Source organism: Carcharodon carcharias, chromosome 20 (assembly GCF_017639515.1).
Source record: "Carcharodon carcharias isolate sCarCar2 chromosome 20, sCarCar2.pri, whole genome shotgun sequence".
In the NCBI taxonomy this organism is placed as follows: Eukaryota; Metazoa; Chordata; class Chondrichthyes; order Lamniformes; family Lamnidae; genus Carcharodon; species Carcharodon carcharias.
In genome coordinates, this window is record NC_054486.1 from 100,451,756 (window position 1) to 100,464,524 (window position 12,769).

General features: G+C 40.0%; 1 protein-coding gene across 3 annotated transcripts in view; it reads left to right on the plus strand.

The window, feature by feature from the left end:
- The first annotated feature begins 205 nt into the window (after positions 1 to 205).
- The window catches only part of LOC121292285 (exportin-1-like), a 58,057-nt gene continuing 45,493 nt past the window's right edge, over positions 206 to 12,769 (plus strand). For 2 of the 3 annotated variants that reach the window (XM_041214133.1, XM_041214134.1), the window contains exon 1: positions 206 to 659. The gene's annotated coding sequence lies outside the window, so the exon portion shown is untranslated. Of the gene's footprint in view, positions 660 to 9,457; positions 9,577 to 12,769 lie in introns of those variants that run through there. The other variant, XM_041214135.1, reaches the window with a different exon arrangement.

The following is a 12,769-nucleotide window of genomic DNA, read 5'->3' on the forward strand; positions in this document are numbered from 1 at the left end:
CAGTTTTTGGGGGATGGATAAAATAAATGAAAGCATCCAAACGTTGGACAATAATAATAAACGTGTTTAGCAGGCAGGATTTGTTTTCTGAAAAATAAAAGGATTTAAGTGGCGAAGCTTTCGGTGGTGGTTCGTGTATTTCCGTCTTTTTCCGGCTGGCTACATGAAGATGGAATCTCCCAGTGAGAACTGGTTGCAACCGGTTGTTAGATTTTTTGTGTGAGGGAAAAGACGAGCAGCAGTGAAAAAGCTTCCCAGTCACTCCAGGAGCTATAGCTACGTTTTTATTTAATAAAGCATCCTGCTACGTTTTTTTAAAGCTTTCAGATTCACTGGGAGATTAAAAGAGAGAGAGAGAAAATCCATTCTCTTAAGTTTGTGCACATCTAAAGATTAATTTATTTTCAACTCCAGCTTTGTAAGAGAGGAGAGAAAGAAAAAAACAGCACGCGAGACACGAGAGGAGAATATATATATATATATTATATCATCATTATTGGGATAACTTGCCAAGAGAGCACTTCTTATTGAAGACCAAAGAGACTTTCTATATTGTTCCAGAATTGGAGGGCAGCTTTTTAAAAAAAATTCAATTCCTCTTCGGGGATAAATTGTAGCTCAATTCAGGAGAATCTCGAGGAGGGATTTGCAACCATTAGGTAAGTGGAGCACTTTGCTTTCTAACGGCCATGGGGTTTTTAAGGGGGAATGGGGCCTGTATTTTGGCATTCGACACGTTTAGGGGAGTGTCTTTCGTTTTCGCTAACGTTTGTTTTGGAGGGAGGTAAATCTGCTCAAAGAAGCACGAGTCTTGTATTTTTTTATTTGTGTGTAGACTGTTTCACTTATTAATTGCAAAATACCATTTTTGTTTTATTCTGGTGATAATCTGTTCAATCCTTTCTCGACAAGAAAAAGACGATTGGAATTTTGTATGTACAACCAGTGGTGTTTATCAAAAAGGGGTTTATTAAATATACGAAATAGGTTTAGAATTGATTCCAGGAATGATTAATAGTTTAAAACTCACCTTTAATTTTTATTTTCTTACGTTTTTGAAAATCCTGCCAGGATGAGCATGAAGCTGCAGCTCCTAGATGTATTAACCTAATTTTGGGTGGGTTGTATAAGCTCTTTTAACAAAGTATTTTCTCTCCTCATTGTTCACAAAAAAAAACAGCTTAAGGCAACTTTACAGTCTCAGATTCGCTTAAACTTGCACTTTTTCCTGCCGTTTTCCACATGGGCCGTTAGCACGGTTATAGAAACTTACACTACATAAACACTAATTAAATGCATGTTCTTTGCAGACTATAGTTATTTTACGTAATTTGACAATTGTGGTGCTGTTTGTCTCTCCTGTTTCTTTTTTGAAGAAAAGAAAGGAAATTTCTTTCCTGTTAAAGAATCGTGTCCTGAAAATACTTTTTTAAAAAAAAAGACACATCCAGGGAGGAGGGTGGAGATGATTTGGTTCTGATTTATTTACCCTTGTTTGTGTTTTTGAATTGATCTTTGTTTTTGTGCTGTTTTGAGACTCGTGTCTTTTTGTCCATCGGGTGGGACTTGGATTGCGCGGTTTTGGTGACGCTCCCTGGAGGTATTGTGAAAAGTGTTTAAAACCACGTTTTGAACGTTATGCACAAGACGAACCAAACTCGGGAGCAGTTGAGTTCCCGCCTTCCGGGCCCTTGTCTATTGGGTCTTTATTAACAGTGCTTACTTGTGTTCTCTCTCTGGCTGGCCCAGCAGCTGTCGGTCTCTCAAGTAGGTTGGATCCGAGCAGATTCCCCCCCACCGCGGGTATATTGAAAAACTTTAAAGTTGCGCTACCTAATCTTGTTTAAGGCCCTTATGGTGTGCAATCCCAACGTGCTGTGTCTGCGTACATGAAATACTAAGATCTGTTAAATTATAAAATAAAAACTCAAGGATTGCTAAAATTGCCATTAAACTTCAGGGCAGCCCGTTTTATGATTTACTGTAACTGCGTGCAATAATTCTGATATTTATAATAGCTTCCCTCATACTCTTAAACCAACATGAAGCAACCCAAGCCTTTGTGCCCTATAGCAACTTGCTCAAATGGTAATTTTTGGACTGTATGTGTGTGAAAGAGATCAGTTACTCAGAGCATATCCAGTATAAAGTTGGTATGGTCTGAATGAATGCAAGAACGAGCCAAATTGTATTTATAACAATAATATTTTACTCAAGAAACACACTCGCAATCCAAAAGTTGAATTGCAGTGTGCCTTGCATTGAAAAATTCCTACATGGGCCAGGTAATCAGGTTAAAATAAGACAAACACATAACCATGTAGTAATATTATTTAAGGAAGAATGTAACTGTGTTGGAAGCAGTTCAGAGAAGACTTACCATATTAATGCATGGAATGGGCTGGTTGCCTTATGAGGAAAGGGTTTTTAAAGAATTCATTCATGGGATGTGGGCTTCGCTGGCTGGGCCAGCATTTATCGCACATCCCTAGTTGCCCTTGTGAAGGTGGTGGTGAGCTGCTGCCTTGAGCCGCTGCAGTCCATGTGGTGTAGGTATATCCACAGTGCTGTTAGGGAGAGAGTTCCAGGATTTTGACCCAGTGACAGTGAAGGAATGGCAATATGTTTCCAAATCAGGATGGTGAGCGACTTGGAAGGGAACTTCCAGGTGGTAGTGTTCAAGCTAGGAATTTTAGAGTAAGAGATAACTTGTTTGAAACATACAAGACCCTGAGGGGTCTTGACAGGGTCGATGTGGAGAGGATGTTTCCTCTTGTGGAAAAATTTAGAGCTAGGGGTCACTGTTTAAAAATAAGGGTCATCCATTTAAAATAGAGGTGAGGTGAATTTTTTTCACTGAGGGCCCTGAGTCTTTGGAACACTCTTCCTGCAAGGATGGTGGAAGCAGCATCTTTGAATATTTTTAAGGCAGAGGTGGATAGTTACTTGGTAAGCAAGAGGGTGATAGGTTATAGGGGGTAGGTTTGGGATGCAGACTCCAGATTTATTTCGGATCAGCCATAATCTTATTAAATGGTGGAGCAGACTTGAGGGGCTGAAAGGCCTACTCCTGCTCCTTTTTTTGTATATTCGTATAACAAAAACAGAAAACAAATTCAGCAGGTAACAAGGGAGTGGTAGACCAATTATTAAAGGAGAGGTAATGTTAAATTAAAATTATTGAAATTACAAACCAATGCACTGTTCCTACATTACAGGCACTGAAGTAAATATACATTTTGTCATTTAAGTACTTCATTGAGGACCAAAACCATGAAAGGAATAGGGCTACACTGGTACTTTTCCATTTTGCATCTTTACAGGGTTGAATTTAGTTGAGCTTCAGATGACTTAATTCCTCTGACATGGTGAGAGTAAGTGACTTGTTCTGAAATTGTGGAGATTGCACAAATGATAAATACATTTATACATTTTTATAAAGCATTTTGTGTTGAAAGTCCTCCCAGTATATTTTTGAAGTGCAGTTGTAGTTCAGAATAACGCCAACGTATTTGATTCCCATTGCGGCTGAGGGGTAGACTTGGGGCCTGCCTCAGAGAGTAGAAGGCAATGGCAAAACCACCACTGATACAAAATGACTTTGGTTTTCCCAATATTTTATTTAATTAGAGGACATTTAGTCAGAAGCTCGACTAAATTCAACCCTGTAAGACGCAGGCAGAGCACTCATGGAATAGAATTACTCCTGGTGATGCAGGCAAAGACAGAAGCCATTTTGCATACAACAAAATCAGGTGACTGGGCAGGGGTTTTTTTTGGTGTTGTCTATTGAGCTGCTGGCTAGGCTGTTGGGAGAATTCCTTTCTCCAAATAGATGGGGATTTACTGACAACAGGCAGTAGCGACCTCATCTAAATGATGGCAGCTCCAACAATGCAGTAGCCCCTCAACTAAATGTCAACTGAAATGATGCGCTGCTGTCTTGAGTGGAGCTGGAGCCTGTGACCTTCTGATTCTGCTTTTACTCCATCAGCTGGAAGAGTTCTGTGCACATCAGTGTTGTAGCTTTGCTTCTTGAGAAGATTGTTACCGATGAGCGAAATAATATTTAAACCAATATGCTTTCATTTTTATTAATTTAAGTTGCTCCAAAAATTGCCTGCACTGGTAATGGATTTGCAAGAACCATCACTTCACTTTATTTGTATTACAGCTCAGAAGGTTTTTTTTCCCAGATACAGGTACAACCCAAATTTCAAAAGACAAAATCTGTAATTATATTCCTCAGGGTTTTTCACAATTCAAGTGGATCCAAATTTCAGATGCTTATTATTATGTTTTACTGAAATTCTGGTTAAAATGCTGCATTTTTTTTTTGTTGGGAGTTTGAAAAAGGGCTCAGCATCTTTTTAGACTGAGGAATATTACCACTGCATACTTCTGCCTATTCAGATTGACCGTTTGAGCTACACTAGCAAAAAAACCTGAAAAATGAGTACTTGGTGAAAAATCAAGATCAGAATTGTGACACAAATTGAACCAATTAAAACCATTTGGGCCTTTCAAGCCCATATGACCATGTAAGTCAAAATTGACACTGAGAAATGTTTTTAAGCTTTACTTGGTACTAGAAGAAAATAAAAGGCCAAAGTTTTACTGTTTACTCTGCATGATAAACACAGACATTTAATATATTTATTGTATTGCAAAAGGACCAAAAGATAAGCTGCACTATTGGAGGTGCTGTTTGGTTGAGACGTTGAACCAAAATCCCATCTGCCCACTCTAGCAGCGCTGAAAGATCTTATGACAGTCCTCAAAGAAGACCAGGGGAGTTCTCTGCAATGTTTTGGTCAATGTTTATGTATCGGCATCCCTCCACCACTCCACTGTCAATTGGCAGACAGCATCTAGTACTGGATGAGAAGAAATGTCCTCTAATTAAATAAAATATTGAGAAAGCCAAAGCCATTGTTTTGATTTCTTAGGCTATGTAGGCATTTCCGGGGTGGGGGACGGGTGGGGGACGGGGGGACGGGATTTGGGGGGGGGGGGGGGGGGGGGTGAAAAGTTGGGCTTAGCTGGAGATGGCGGAGGTTGGTGGGAGGGAGAAGTCATGCCTAGTGCGGGTGGGAAGTGGGAAATTGCTGTGCAGTCCTTACCTGGGAATTTCTTGGAGCGGGGGTTCCAGATGTATTACCCTGGGGCCTGGAAGTGAAATCAATGAATTTGATGTTCGGTCATTTTTCACTCGCTGTTGGCCCAAACCTTCCGATCAGAGTCAGAATCCCTGTGCGGACTCTGATGGATAGAGAATTACCCACTTGCATGTGTTGAAAAGGCTTCAACTCCCAATGGAGGATCCTGCAGAACTCCCTCAGTGCAGGAATCCTTGTGGAGAGCAGGAAAGAGAATCTGCGCCAAAGCTACCCCACCCTGCCGCCATCCCCCCCCCCCCCCTTTTTTTTTATGGCACTAGCTGCTGTATTCTAGTAAACATTTAAAGGCCCGCAAACTTCTCTGTCTTGGGTCAGGATGAGAGGAGCAGTCAGGTCAGAGGGGGTGGGGGGAGTTGGGTTGTGGGGATAATCGGGTGGTTTGCGGGGGGTGTCGGGTGTCAGTTGAATTGTTCTCCAGGAGTTGGACTAGGATTTTTCCAACATTTCTTGGATAACTATCCAGCCAAGTAAGTTGGAACTGTCTGAAATCTCTGAATTTAGCTCCGAATCAGACACTTTTTCAGAGAGCAAGACAATTGCCCCAAACTTCCTGAGTAAGTCCCACGAAGACATCAGGACTTCTATGGGGCCCTGATGATCTGGAGACCGGAAGATCTGGGCCATTGACTCTGGAGCAGCACTTAACTGATGTGATCCAGTTTGGTAATGAATTTATGACAGCCAATTAGCTGAAATTAAACTACAATCTAACAATCACTTGAGACTCTAGAATAGAGAGTTGCAGTGATGGATAAGAAATAAGGATTGTTTAAATAGTTTGTTTTTTAAAAGTTTTGTTTAATAGGAACATTTTTCTCAAATTAGTTTAATAGAATTCAATGATTTAGTCCTGAAATCCTATAAACCTCTGTTGGATTTTCATAGGGTTTCAGTGTCAGCCTTTCAATTAGTAGGGATGTTCATTAGATTAATGCTAGATGCTATGAAATAGGTATAAAATGTGCCCAAACTCAGAAGGATTATGTACACGTTAAAGTAACAAGTTAAATCTTTCCCCTTATCCAGCAAATAAATATTGATTATAAGTAATTGAATCCTAACACTTGCTTTGGGTTTACAATATTCTTAATTGCCCACATATCCCAGTTCAACTTATTGATAGTTGACGAATGCAAATCATTTACTCCATACAACATTTGCGTGAAATGTAAATTGCTTACTATTTACAAAGTTACCAATTATACAGCTAGGCATTCATATATTAACTAATGCTACTTAATAGGTTAACACCTGATTAGTCAACACAGTTCTAATTTATTGTGAATTACAAAAAGTAAAAGCAGCCAATGTTATTATGGCACAGGAATGACTGAATTATCATGGTCTTGCAGAATCTGAGAAACTCTGAAAAACTCAGAAGCTGAGTTTTGCTTAGTGATGGTATTAAGTTGCATTTGGTGCTCAAGACTGCAGTACAGATTTACTAAGGTTAAGTTTACACTCCATTCAACGTACTGCTGGGACCCCAGACCATCCCTCGGAAAAGACCATATGATATACAATCTCCACCTTTTGTAAGTCGGCTGTTGTGACAAGGGCCATTTATTGCCTTCCTCTGAAATACCAGGGTCTCACTTCTGGATGTGCCCATGATGAGTTGAATTCCATGGTCCTTATCTGTCTTGGTTTAGCTCATCCTCGCTTAACTAGCTTTGCATTATATTAAGGCAATGAGGAGATGGTAAGAAATTGATGATAAAAGACCCTAATAGTAATTCTGTATTAAGAAGGAACAATAGACATTTTCTATACCAAGGATAATTTGCCAACTCCAGAGAAGATGATACTTCGTTAAACATGAGGTATCTGGCACAGAACATTTCAGAAAAAGATCTAAATAAACAATCATGACCTCAACATGATGTGAAGCTAAGATCATCCTTAGGTAGAAGTTCTTCAAGTCACTTTATTACTGTCTTTTGGACTGCCCTATGTTTAGGAGAGGTTAATTTATTGCTGGGAGTTCAAATAGCCAAGGCTGTTTACATCTACAGGACTGATGTAGGAGAGATGAAGGTGCATGTCCTGAAACCTGTTTATTTAGCACTGGTCAAGATTCACAAAGCTTTGTATCTGAAATAATGCAATCTGGATAGGGTTGAGGCTGATCAGTATATCTGCGAGTGTTCGTGATAGGAGCTAGTTTATTGCTTTACTAATTGTGGGTCCATGCCATGGCATTATGCGTGAGGATAATGGAGAGTTGTGATGTTACTTCTGCCCAAAGCCAGATGCACTAAGCTGGAGGGCAGCATGGTGGAAGTCAAAATATGGCAGTGGAGTAGTCTATTTTTAATAATAAATCACACTCCTGAACTGTACTCCAGGCCTAGTTACAACAGAAATAATCTCATTTGCAAGTCATTAAATCTAAATGACAGGAGTTCTCTGATAGTTGAATGTGTTAATACATGCCTGGTGTTGTACTGAGCAGCATAGATCACAAGACCTTGATATGTTAAGTTAGCTAACTTGAGCTTTGGGCTGTGGGATAGTTTGGGAACTCTAAGTAGGCTTGAGACCTTTGAGCTAGGGAAAGGGAAAATCAGATGGGGGTTCCTTCTGTTGGAAAGTAGGGAAAAGGAGAATCAGATGGGGTTCCTTCTGTTGGAAAATAAGTATGTGCTTGTACAATTGCTTGCATGTGTTTACATTTGTGTGATAAAGGAGGAGAAAAAAAATCTGAGGCTACCAGCTGAGCCAGCAGGGCACTTGGTGTTATGGAAACCAATTTCCAAAATTCCTGTGAGCCAAAAGAAAGTTCATAACTTGCAAAGGACGTTGCAAAGCGTTATGCAGTCACTGAAGTCCCAACTTACATTTGGTCACATTTTGTAATGTAGGGAACCTCAACCAATTTGTACTTTAAAGGTTCAACATGCTGCAGTGAGAATGATAACCAGATGACCTGTTTTTGCTGGTATTGGTTGAGGGGTAAATGTTGCCCAGGGCATCGGCATGGTGCCACGGGATCTTTTATGCTGAAATAAAGGGGAAGTAGGACCTTGGCTTAATGTCTCGTTTGAAGGATTGGCAGCTCTAGCAGTGCAACAAAGCTCTCAGTGCGTATCGGTCTAGATTATCTGATCAAGCACCTGAAGTGGACCCTGAACGTATTTCCTTCTCTCATGTGAGAGTGCAACTACCTCTGACACTTTGTTTATATCTCAACACTGTAAAAGTTTATAAAGGTGATTATAATCTTGTTTTTGTGCGAAGATAGAATTCCTTGGAAAAAAGTTGGAACTGGCTGTTATTGATTCTTAAAATTTGATAAGGTATCATGTATGCTATTTGCAAAGGAAGTGGCAGTTGGATTAAGGACAGTTTTTAAAAAATATTCATTCACAATGTAGGCATTGCTGGCAAGGTGATTTATTGCCATCCCTAGTTGCCCTTAACTGAGTGGCTTGCTAGGCCACGAAGGAGGACATTTAAGAGTCCACCACATTGTCACAAGTCTTAAGTCATATGTTGGCCAAACCAAGTAAAGATTGCTCTAAAGGATTGAAGTGAACTAATGGGTTTTTACGCCAATCCTTTAGTTACATGACCACCATTACTGATCCTAGCTTTTTATTCCCGATTTATTTATTAACCAGACTTAAATTCCTCAGCTGTTGTTGTGGAATTTGAACTTGCATCTCCAGATCATTAATCCAGACCACTGGATTATGACTGATAGAGGGATGACTGAAGTAAAGAAGATTGAGGCCAAAGGGAAGTTTGGCCTCAGAATGGCAGAGTAATTGGTAATGTTCCAGTGGGCGTATGTTGTAGCTGCTCTTACTTACTGTAAATGTAAATAACTGGATTTGGGTACTGAAAAAATCTACAATTGTTGCAAATTGGGAGGGTACAATAAATTTTTGGGTTAAAATTGTGAAAGGCTATAATAGAGCACAATGGGCAGATGAGCGGCAGATAGAGTTTTAATTTAGTCTGAAGCAAGATTAAAGATAAGAAATGTACCTTTAATGGAGTAGACAAACAGGTACTACAGTATTTAGACACAAGCATTAAAAGTGGCAGCATAAATCATTAAGTGTAAAAAGGTGAATAAAATTCTCACTTTTATAGCTAGAGACTACTATACTTGAGCTTTAGTTAGGCAAATTTGGAAATAGAACACTAAATGGCTGATTTACCCAGGAATGTTGAGGTCCCTGGGTGGTGGGAAGGGCAGGTGTTATATTTCCTGTGTTTTATATGGTGAAATATAACATACGGTTTTTGGCACCAAATTATAGGAATTATTAAAAATAATGGAAAAGATGCAGTATCTGTTCACGTGGACGTTTGTCAGGAACTAAGGGGCCGTTGCTGTTCTGAAAGACTGGAGAGGATAAGCTGTTTTTTCACTACAGCATATAAGGTAAACTCAATCCAATGACGATCTTGGGGATTATGAAAGATTATTGTGACTGATCAATGAGATTATAATGAGGGTAAAAATTTAAGGTCATTCTTTTTAAAACAAAACTCAGTCATTGGTTAACTGGTGCATTCTTCAGGGCAACACCTCCACCAATCAGAATCCACTTGCCAACTGATCACTCTCTTCTCATGCAGTATAAACTATACGTTCCCTTTACGTTTATTATTTTTGCAAATTGCCCTGGTGAGTACAAGATGAAAAGCTTTGACAGCTTGTCTTTTTTCAACAATGCTCAAAAAGAATTGAACGAAACACTGGATTTTTTTAAATGTTGTTAGAATGAGAAATTCTCTGCCACAACTATTCTTGAAGCAGAGTTCATAATTTCCTTGTAAAAGGGAATGAGTTGTTTGCAAAGAAAAAAAATATAAGTACTTAAATGAGCAAGAGTGGTATTAGACTAGCTAGTTTACATGGAGGAAAAAAATGCCAAGAGATGTGATGAGATAAATTACCTCTGATATTAATGAATGTACTAAAATATAGTGCTTAACTCTGAGATGGCAAAGTGTAATCTGGGGTGTGGGGTTGGTAATTTTTCACTAGCTGTACCTGAGGTGGAATTGTACTTTTGATGCAAATCACACCATCACTGTGGTGAAAGTAATTGGGACTGGAATAATTTGTCCCCCTCTCTCTTGATATAATATTCTACTCCAGTAAATGGAACTGTGATAAAACTGAGCATTGCCTGTGATTACATTTCTTGTTACTTCGTTGCAGATAGATTTTTTTTTGAACACCAAACTCTCAATGAAGGTTACCCCTTCATTAAAAGCCAACCTGTTTGTTTGGAAAATGAGGACTTAGATTTTCAGTTCTTGAAGCTGATGGCAACTTCATTAAAAAGAACTGGTTACTGTTGATGTTACAATTGGGGAAAATCCTAAACTGAGATGCCGTATTTATTGCTACAATACGTGAGAAGAGCAAAACACGTTGACATGCTAGTTCCTTGATCATGGAGTTGAGCGGCAGTGTACCACTGGAGCGGAGCATTTTCCCATTCCAGTATGGTTCAGTTTTGGGAAGCTTCCCAGTTGGTCAAATTATGCCCTCGCCTGACTCAACTGTTCCACTTTAAACTGCCCTGGAAAAATTCCTCTTTACGGTTCATTTCTAGTTGCCTTGAAGTATTAAGTGTTGGACTGAAGTCGCACTTGGGCCAGAGGAGGTAGTAAGGCTGACAGATCGTTTGGGTTTTTAAGAGCTATCCAGCAGCTTTCATGGTATTTTTCTTTACTCTAGTGCCAGTCCACAAATTGCCACATTTAATTAATTCAATTTCCCATGGTGGATTTTGAACTCGAAATCTTTGGATTGCTAGTCCAGTGCCATAACCACTAGGATACAATGCATAGTTTCCAGAGGAGGCCACTGCATAGTAATGCAGAGTGTAATTGCTATTGCATTTTTTTTTTTACACTTATCTAGTATGAGCACAGTTAGCTTAATTTGTGCTGCCCTTCATATGCTGTCCCATATGCTGTTTTTGAGATGAACCCACAAAATGGTGGGAATTGAAGCAGGAATCTTGCTAATCTGCATGATTCACCACAAGAATAGTTGCACTTTTCAGTTGAACCACGTGAGATGGTGAGCTTTTTCCTTCATCCCTAATGGCATGCATTGATTCCCACGTATATTGAGGTGACATTTTGCCAAATGAACTTCCATTGGTTGCAGGTGGGTGGATACAGATTTTTTTTCCTGCCAAATTCGGAATACCTTTTTCCCACCTCGTCCAAGTTCTTTTTATGTGTTCTCCTTAGAGCAGAGAAGGCTAAGAGGAGATGGATAGATGAAACATATATAATATCCTGAGGGGGCTTGACGGAGTGGATGCTGAAAGGATGTTCTCCCTCGTCGGAGAGACTAGAACTAGGGTACACAATTTAAAAATAAGGGGTCGCCCATATAAGACAGAGGTGAGAAGAGATGTATTTCCCTTGAGAGTTAACATCTTTGGAATTCTGTTCCCCAGAGAGCAGTGGGGGTAGGGCCATTGAATATATTTAAGACCGAGGTAGTTAAATTCTTGACTAACAAGGGAGTCAAAGGGGGATAGGTAGGAATGTGGATTTGGGGCCACAATCAGATCAGCCATGATCTTATTAAATAGCCGAGAAGACTCGAAGGGGCTGAATAGCCTATCTCTGCTCCTAATTCTTACGTTCATGCGTTAGAGTTTTAAATCATGAAGGGTTTTGATACAGAAACTTGCAAATTATTGAAGGTTTGATAGCCAGAGGGCACAGGTTTAAAGTGAGACCAAAAGGACTGGAGACAACATGAAACAAAGAGTGGTTAGGATTTGAAATGTACAGCCTGATAAATTGGCGAATACAGCTTCGTTAGTAATTTTCAGAAGGGAATCAGTAAATACTTGGCGAAAAGAATTATGGGGATTATGGGGAAAGAGCTGGGTGTGAGATTAACTGAATTGCTCTTCAAAAGAGCAGACACAGACTCAGCATGAGCTGAATAGTTTACCGTGCTGTAACATTGTATAGTTTTTTTGTTCAAGGAATGTGGGTGTCGCTGGCTGGGCCAGTATTTACCCATCCCTAACTGCCCTTGAGAAGGTTGCCTTCTTGAGCTGCTGCAGTCCATGTGGTGTAATTACACCCATAAGTGCTGTTGGGAAGGGAGTTCCAGGATTTTGACCCAATGATAGTGAAGGAACAGTGATATAGTTCCAGGTCAGGATGTTGTGTGGCTTGGAGGGGAACTTGCAGGTGGTGGTGTTCCTATGCGTCTGCTGCCCTTGTCCTTCTAGGTGGTTGAGGTTGTGGGTTTGGAAGGTGTTGAAGGAGCCTTGGTGAGTTGCTACAGTGCATCTTATGTGTGGTACACATTCCTGCCACTATGTTAGTGGTGGAGGGAATGAATATTTAGGGTGGTTGGGATGCCAATCAAGCAGGCTGTTTTGTCATGGATAGTGTCAAGCTTCTTGTGTTATTGGAGTTTCACTCATCGGGGCAAGTGGAGAGCATTCCATTAAGCTCCTGACTTGTGCCTTGTAGATGGTGGACAGACTTTGAGGAGTCAGGAGGTTAAGTCACTTACTGCATAATTCCCAGCCTCTGGCTCATTCTTAAAAACGCAGTATTAATATGGCTGGTCTAGT